This window comes from Cyprinus carpio, chromosome B3, assembly GCF_018340385.1.
Source record: "Cyprinus carpio isolate SPL01 chromosome B3, ASM1834038v1, whole genome shotgun sequence".
NCBI lineage: Eukaryota > Metazoa > Chordata > Actinopteri > Cypriniformes > Cyprinidae > Cyprinus > Cyprinus carpio.
In genome coordinates this window covers 46,266,173-46,275,590 of record NC_056599.1, presented here as the reverse complement: position 1 = coordinate 46,275,590, position 9,418 = coordinate 46,266,173, and the positions used below count along the sequence as shown (strand labels likewise).

The 9,418-nt window shown below is 38.0% G+C and overlaps 1 long non-coding RNA gene across 1 annotated transcript; it reads right to left on the bottom strand.

The window, feature by feature from the left end:
* LOC122136683 lies at positions 1-745 on the bottom strand. The gene is made up of 3 exons (XR_006154315.1): positions 494-745; positions 283-356; positions 1-135 (listed from the first exon to the last, which is right to left on the bottom strand). It is a non-coding gene; the product is annotated as an uncharacterized LOC122136683 (long non-coding RNA).
* Between the last annotated feature and the right edge of the window lie 8,673 nt (positions 746-9,418).

Below are 9,418 nucleotides of genomic sequence, written 5' to 3'. Positions count from 1 at the left end.
AGGCAATAAGGTTGGGTGGTGTGTGATGGAGGGTCTGCCCCCTATTGCCTCATCCGAGACAGAATACCACTTCCAAGACGCTGCTGTAACCTCCCCATCCTCGGTGCTCACACCAGTCTGTGGACATTTAAGATCCTACAAACATTTAAAAGCAAAATACCAAGACAGTCAATTATATTCATTAGATTACTGCATTACTATAACACGGAAAAACATTAGCATGATCAATTAATGAAAGAATTCAAATTTTGGGGTGAACAATTATTATTTTTTAAATCTTACTTTATATTTTTGTTTTAGGTTTTCCCATTTTCTTTTGACTTGAGCAGCAGAAATTTTGCCCTCAAGCTTCTGCTCTGTCACAATAAATGCACAGAAATCAAAGCACAAAAAGAATTCAGTAAGACCTTTTACTTGAAGAGTTTAGTATGTAGTACATTCAGTGTCAACAGCACCTGTATAAAATGACATTTTACATTATTTGTTTACTTACTCAAAACCTTTGATGGCAGCATTACGCTTTCCAGTAATGAGGGCTTCATTAGCCACTCTCCACTGGATAAGGAGCCGAGTGTGTTCATCAGTCCCTGTAAGATCAAAACAGTAAACATTAATCATGATTATAATATTATTATAATATTAATGCTACACTGACAAACTAAGGTATACTTATTAACAGTAAAGTTACCTTGCTATGTAGCCAACAAAATATATACTAACTTAAATATGAACACTAGACAGAGAGGAAAAAAACGGCTTAAACAATGACGTCTCCGTTAAAAAAACGTTAACAAGAATGATGTACACAGCATTGTGACGTTAGCTCGATCTGTCCGTTAGATCGATGTGCTCGTAATGATTAAAAATTCTTACAGCGATTCACGAAATCATCTCTCATAGATTTACAGTGTTTAACTTATAATAGTCAGCCGCTTTACTTTGATATTGTAAACAAGTGCAATTTAACCACCAATGAAACAACGTTTTCCCTGAGGTGCTTACACTTGAAAAGAGCGCGTCTCCGGTTTCCGTTCATTTTCGAAAAAATGACGCATTATTTTGCACATTGCACTGTCTAGTATTTATTTAGTAAAAGTTAACTTCACTGGTAATTTGTTTAATTTAACAACAAAGGGAAAGAATGCTACCGATTACAAATGGAATGTTCAATATTTTTTCTTTTTTTTGCCTACCTATGAAGTAAGAGGCATTGTTAACTATTACATTCTAATTTACATGTACAATACAAAGGGCATCAGATGAAAGCTTATCTTCCACTCTTTGAAAGGTCTGTGCGCAGTTGGTTCTAGCATAAAGTATCAGGGAGATATGTCTCAGGATTCATGAATATAATTAACTTTTTTAGCATGCTTGGGTGATTCCGGGGAGTTTAAAGCAGAATTTGAGGCTGGTAGCATTGTTTTGACCCTACTTTACAAGTTTCCAGCAGCTTTGCGTGACCGGGTTGTCCCCCCAGGTTGTGATCCTCAGACATCATAGATTTTCATTTTTATATGACAACCTTTTACAGCAAGCCATGTCTGATTTCTAAAAAAACAGGTGTTTTGCTCCCTGGGTACCTTTGGTGTTGCATAAAGATTAGGAACCAAGTGGAGAGGAGTAAAACAACAGATTTTTTTTTTTTTTTTTGGTTAACTAATCCTTTAATTGTAAAGTGAAAGTTTAATGTATGCTTAGGAAATTACTGTTGTATAGAAGGGTATCCTGCATACACATGCAAAAAAAAATTCAATTTATACCACAGTTCTGGTCCTCAAATATGTAATTCTAAAATGACATGTATACTTAATAGATTTATTGCTGTCAATCTATTAAAAAATTAACTAATTAAATAAAATTTTTCCATAATTAAAACAAGTCACATCAATATATTTATATTATCATAATTACCCATTATTTTCTAAATTAATGTAGAAAGATTATTAAGATGTTATGAATTATATTTGTTTTATCAAGCCAATTATTCACGATTACTACATTTATCTATATATTTATTTTTAATTACCTTTTGTTTGGGCTACCATAGAAAAGCACTGAGACTGTTTATTACCATGTTTCAGAAATTAACTTGCTCACTAATGAGGTGGAAATATGATTAAATCACAATGTAAATTAAATTATCTCGCGCAGATATGCAAATGGGGCAAGCAAGATTGAGGGTTGAGTTTGAAAACTGTGGACTTAAGTTGTGAAATGTAACATTGTACTTACATGGACCAGAGGGGCTAGTATCCTTCAGGAAAGGAAATCTTTTGATCAGACTTCCAAGAACATCCGTGTATATCTTGTGGCTTGGATACCTAAGAAAAAGGAATATATCAGTTAAAATTAACTATTTTGCTTATGCTTTTTAGGCATTTTTTTTTAATAATATGTATACCATGTGTACTTTGTGATGCTATCAAAACAACATGAATTAGCAGTGATCGCAGATGTGAATTTTTCCTTTTCTTGAAAGATGGATCCTTCCTCTGTAATGATTTCATTAAGTTCTAGTGGAAAATCAGGGAGGCATAAAAACTGCAGGCCACGGCCTCACAGCACTTTTGCCTATACAAAAAGTAAGTGTTAATTTTTCACTAGGCCAAAATGATAAACTAAATTTCAATTCAAGCCATTCTACTAACTGGTGTGAGCATTTGAATCTCCGAAGAGGGTTTCACACCAGTTTCTTGTCTGGTATTTTTTTTTTTGTATTTGCAAACATATTACAGCTGGAGAGAATGGGTCCTGCTTACTACCATTGAAGACGATCTCTTCAGTCTTTCAAGTTACTTTAAAAGATCACTTGCTGTTTCATTGTGGGGAATAGTTGTCTGCACCATCTTTCGTGTAAGCCCAACAGGGTTTCTCATCAATCTCTTGCTCTATTAAAATAATCAGTACTGTTTTTCAAACTTTTGGTAATTCTGTCAGGAAATAAAGGACATTACAAAGAAAAATACCTTTATAAATTAACACTGTGATGGAGGGTGATAAATACGTCATCATCATGCTTGTAGGGTCAAGGGCATCTGATAGTCCTTTTCTTCCCCAGGGTGAATGACAAACCCACTTTCTCCTCCTCTTGTACAAGGAAGGCAGGTGTTTTTTTGCTTTATGATAATCAAACTTTTGGGGTATTAGGAGCTTTCCAAAATCAACCAAATAGCACCTGAATTGGACAATTTTAGACACTGTTCATGAAGACTGGAATGCCATCCTCAGCCACATCAATCACGAAGCTGTCTCACCATTTGCATTTTGTATTGTTTAGTCAAAAGAGAATTGACACAGCCAGGTGTCTCATCGCTGGGGATGTCCTTAGTTCTACTTTTATTCCTGATGCCCTCTTTGAGATCAGAAGGAAAAGGACCTGAATGGAACTGAGCATTCACCATTCAGTGTATGTCTGTTGTGGAAGTGCATCCAATGATGTTACTCCCAACACTCCCTCAGCTGGTGTCTTTTAGAGAGGGTGTAACACAGGTTTCTGAATTGCAAGTGTTGCGGGGGCTAGTCTTTGAAAATATTGGTGCTTGCCTTCCAAACCTCATGCACCCACAGGGGACTTCAAAGCTCCAACAGTCTGAAATGAGGCAAGAATAGGTGTGTGAGGAAAGTGCAGTTTTTGTGGTGAAAGTATCTGGAAACAGGGCTTGGAAATCTGAGAGGAATTTCTCCAATTAGAATGCTGAGAAAAGTTATGACTGTTTTTTTTTTATGCAGGGGGAAAACAAAAATGATCTCACCAATTTCTCTGCACTTCAGATACACAGCCAGTGTGCTTCGCCTTCTTTGTGGGATTGTAATGTCCAATAAGGGAATGGTAATATTCTGAAAAGGCACCAGTTTTTGAGCTGCTGTTCACAACAATCTGTCTGTGTCAAGAACACTTAGTGGTAACTTCTGTGGAATATTCCCATTTGTCGTTCTTTTCCAATCTGAAATGCTTCCAATTCAGGCAGTTTATGTTTACTGAGTGTTCAAACTATTTTCAGAAAAAATGCAATGCTTTTATGACTTTGGTCATCACAAGGGGCACAATGCCTCCAAGAAATCATGCATAAGTCTGGAGGGGGGAGGAAACGATTTGGTGATGTCAAAGTACTCCAAGTCATTAAAGGGGCATTCATTTACTACACTGTATGTCTGTTTTGAGATCTCTCCAATCTCCCTGAGAGCACTTAGATGGTACTTGTGAACCTATGTTTAAGTTTTTTCGAATGATGGACGTTGTCTTCATTAACATGAGATTTTAAATCTTGGTAAGTGACCATACAAATCTGCAAACTCGTCCACTGCGAAACAGCAAGTAAATCCAGCCAAGTTGTGAGCAGACAAATTATCAGCGGAGATCGTAGCCAAAGCACACTTAATTTGATTTCTTGTCCATTCACACTGACCAAAATTCCTTCTTTGAAAGGTCTCAGGTTTCTCAGATTCCTGAAAATGACGTTGAAGAAGGATGTGCTAGAATGTCCTTTAAAAACGATTATCGTTGAAGAAGTGATGCTGTCACATAGTATACATAAAATTTATGGTGTCTCAATTGAGATTTGTAAGTTGGTTAAGATTTCCAATAGTGAAATAGATAGAATGCTGTTGAGTTATCGCACAACGTCCTTTTGGAACCTAAAGGGGAACCACTTCGAATTCGTTCTGTGTAGAGATGTAACCTACTTCAAATTCGTCGTGTAGAGATGTAACATCAAAACAAGGGTTTTGTCAAAAAAAAGGGTTGTCCTTGGGGGGGGTGTTTTCTTTTTTTACTGAAAAATCTTTAAACAAAAATTCAACTTGAAGCCTTGTCATTGCTTCTTTGAAAAAGCTTCAACAAATGTGTTGTTCTCTCTAGCTGGACCTTACAACTACATCAGAAATGGTTATATACAAAAAATGTGTCCGGTCTTATCCCATTACTATAACACCGAGCACATGGATGAACAGGCTGAACAAAGATTGCAGATCCGCTCTTTGCCGTTATGTGGAGTTAGCTGCTAGTCTGGTCAGCTACAGACTCAACTACAGAGTCTAAATCCAGACCATGGTCACTTAGACAGTAAATATTTACATATTTCATAATTGACAACTCTAACCTACGAATCCGACTGGTCTAGATGGAATTAATGATTTCAGCATACTCCCTCAGACGAAATTAAGAATGAACTGTAGGCTGGCAGTGTCATGGTTAGTTGTCCAGGGTAACTTTACGGGATGAGATGAATTTTCCTGAAAGATTTCAAAATAAAAATGAGCAAATATGATGTTTTATTTAGAACACTCAATAGTGTATTGAGGTCCCCCCACAAATGAGGGATGAAGTTATCAATCGATGTGTGGCAAAGCTCTCGTCTCTGTGAGGTCGGGGATCATTTAATTCCGATTCATGGAGACCATTTCCGGGATGGACTTTGGCCGTTGAATGTTTTCGGTAGATGTGGTTTCTAAACTGGAGACATTCTTGTAGCTCCTCTTTACAGCACTCTATCTTACATATTATGTTGAAGTCACGCTGGTGTTGGGGAAGTAGTTGCAAAATGTTTAAGGTACTTGTGTTATTGTTACAATTAATGACATCAACAAGAATGGACCATTGGTAGAACTCCATATAAATACCTATGAGAACGTCTTTGGAAATTCAATCAGGTTGATGGTTTGGAGCCATTTGCGAAATCATACTGTGTACATTTGTTATACATTATTGTTAATCTTGAAAAGGCAAAAACAGAAAGTTACTATTAATAACAATCATGCCACGTCACTACTTATTATACCTCTTAGTCTACAATGAAAAAAGTAGAGTCCTGTATTCTGTAAACGTAACTATTAATGTAACTATTAGTGGATTTTTTCTAAATAATTTATTGATTTTTCATAAAAAATCGCCTCCTCCCCTAAAACTTTAAAATTAACAATCATGATGCGTATGTAAATTTCAAAAAAAAAAAAAATCTTCTACAAAAAAGCATTAAACAAATTCTGTATTTGAACAGGCAATTACTAGGAAAAGGCTCCAGCCTCCCACAACCCTAAAGAGGAAAGTGATTTAGGGAATTAATGGATGAAGGGGATAAACATGAATAAAACCCTAATTGTACAGTCTAAGGGCAAGTGCATTCCAAGTAAAGATACAGTGTCAATTTAATATACTTGTTATCAAGGCTGATTAATTGTAGTTAAAGGATATCTACTCTTTAAAATGTAAATTTGTCATCATTTACTCAACTGAAACCTACTGACTTCCATTGTATTTTTTTTCCTACTATGGAAGTCAATGGTTCCAGTTAACTGTTTGGTTACTGACATTCTTCAAAATATCTTCCCTTGTGTTCAGCAAAAGAAAGAAATTCATACAGGTTTGAAACAACCTGAGGGTAAATGATGACAGAATTTTAATTTTAAAGTGAAGTATCCCTTTAAGCTGTGTGTGCTTTAGAAATAGCCGTACCCTGGCTTGCTTCCAGTTCCTTAGACATTTCAATTTGACTTTGCAACATAAATAATCATTCATAAAGTTTGAAAGGTTGAAAATGAAATCACAAGAGTGTTCACATTGGCTGCTTACAATATCTGGCATCATAAAAGCATTCTGGAGCCGGCGGGCGAGTATTACTTAAAGGGGGGCTACAATGGTGTTTCATATGTATTCAGGAGTTGTTCGTTGCGTTAAAGAGATGACATTCTCATGCCAAACATGGCCAAAGTTTGAAAATACCTGACCAATGACAGAGACTTCTGTGCCGAAAATCTCTACTCCAGCTGGCGCGCCAGTTTCTGTCGGCTGTTTTTTTTCGATTGTGGATTTAATGACGTAGACAATGGTGGAAGTCCTTATATGAGCATTTCTCTCAGAAAAGTGTGCCCGCCCACACACACGTCGACCAGAGGAGAGCGAGACCGCGCTCATCAACGCGTTTCATCGGGAAATCCTCAGCAGCGCTGCATAGGATTTTGTGACGAGTGAAGCCCGGGGCCGAGAGCGATATGGAGCGGAGGCGAGGCGGTGGAGTGTCGAGGGAAATGGCGACACCTGCTCCACTCATCGGTCTCGAGGAATCCCACCGAAGGAGGAGATTGGGAGGATACATAAGAGAACAACGATAGTGAAGGACGAGAGAGAGGACCAGGCCTCAGTTTTATTTTGTGGTTTGTTTTTTATTTATGCTTGCGGCAGTGCAGCCGTGAGGGGCTGTCGCGCTGTTTTGTGTTTATTTGGTTATTAAAGTTTGATTTGAATGTTCGCCGGTTCCCGCCTCCTTCTTCCCGTGACTATGGAGTTTTATTGTTACAGATTTGTTCAAGAATGTCTCCAAATAAGTGTGTTTTTGGATGTGATGGAAAGTTTACAGTGTTCAGCTTCCCAAAGAACCCAGCGTTACACGAACAGTGGATGCAGTTTGTTTTTCCAGGGCAGCAACGAGTGTAGCAAGTGTGTTTGTGTGTTCTTGTCATTTCAGTGATGAATGTTTTATAAACAAGGCCCAGGTCGACGCTGGATTTGCACAATGTTTGTTATTAAAACATGGAGTGGTCGCAGTGATAAAAGACCCCATTCATGTAAGTACAACTGCATCAGATTTCTGTCTTTTGTTGGAAATCCGCACATAAGTGAATATATGTTAATGGAAACAACACGTAAACATCAGTATTATAGCTCCGCATCACGGCACGCGCCTCCAGGAGCCTCGGCTTTTCCAGAGAGAATCTCCTCCCGTGCCTCAGCAGCAGCGGCGGGTCCTGAACCGCGAGAAGCAGATGGCTGCCCCTCTTTCCTCTCAAAGAAGAGAGACAGGCCGAGAGCGTAAGCTTTTTCATAGAAAAACGCTTGCAATGCACGCAGGATTGTTCCCCCTCATGGATTATTGCGTGGCGTGCTCTTCGCCCCAAACAAATGGCCTTAAAGACTGTGCGTTGTCGCCGGGTCTGTCAAATAACGCTGACACGGATGTACACACTGTCTAAATGCCTTGCTAGTGGATGCCATGATAATTACAGAGAAAGAGTCGCTTCTTACGCGTGGTCGCTCAGATGCCGCGCTTCAAACAAAACAGTCAATAGAGACAGAAGAAGGAAGGCGATGTTCTCCCCTGGCGCCTATTTGTCCGTGAATCCGTAGTCGCCAGTAGTACGCCAGTATTTGTCCGTAGTCGCGCAAGTTGTTGTTTTTTGGGTGTGTGGTTGGGAAAATGGGTGGTGTTTTTTTGTTGTATGCTTCAGACACTAGAAGACACAGTTCGAAGTTGCACTAAAAGAAATATCTCAAAGAGAAAGCCTGCTACTAAATTTCTTAATTTTCATTAATTCATATTATGATAACAGCTCACAAAGAGGAGTCTTCACCTAAAAACATACACAGCCCAACAAACTAACAACAAAACTGAATGACCATCCGAAATCTTGACAATATGTCTAAATCTAGGGGTATATGAAAAAAGTCTGTTAAAAACATTGTGATTTTTAGATGAAAAAAATCTGCTGGCATGCAAAAATACAAATGTTTTAGCGCAACTATTTACACATAGCATGAGAACAGTATACTGTCACTAGCCACAGAATTCATTTATTAGGGTCAAAAGGAAATGATGATAATAGTTCAAAAATCCTCAGCTTGTACATCTCTTTCATGCTGAAAATCCCAGATTCTGGTGCTTTTAATTTTTTTAGTAAATCATTTCAAATGACATGAAACCTACAAATGGTCAGAATGAATAAAACTACTTGGTTAGTATGAAGCTTCATCTGTATGCCCAAAACAATGTTTTGTGTTCTATGTATGAAAATTTACACCAATAAAGGTTTAGTGAACATTAGAAAACAACATGCAGTTCTTGTGATTGTTAAACACCTCGGGTAATTAATTTAAAACGTAGATCTGTCAAATGATAAAATTTCAGTCATACATTTAAAAAGTTTTCTGAAATAAAAAATTGTGTTTGTCACAAACAAATCAAAAGACTTTTCCGTTCATATGAGAAAAACATTTGGCCGCATTAATGATCTAAAAAAGAATTCTGTTCATGAGGCTATTTGAAAGAAATTACAGAATAAAACCAGTTTGATTTGAAGGCAACAGACCATAGCTGTGTCCCAAAGTTGAGTGTGCACACTTCGAAGGCCACGGACTTCGAAGACCAGACCTGGCTATTTGAAAGAAATTACAGAATAAAACCCGCATTGAGATCCTCATGCTTCACAGGATTTCCTAATTCCGTCAATAGGTGTTTCCGATCAGCGCTCTGTCGCATAGCAACGGTGAGAGAAGAGCGCTGACGAGAGGACAGTCCTGCCAGACAGGTGGAGCCAGAACTGCTCGGTTTTGTTTTTATGATTTACTCATAATGGAGGAGACACTGATGAACCTCAGGCTTAGCCAAGACCGAGGCCGATGAAAGTTACACTGGTTTGCTGCGATCTT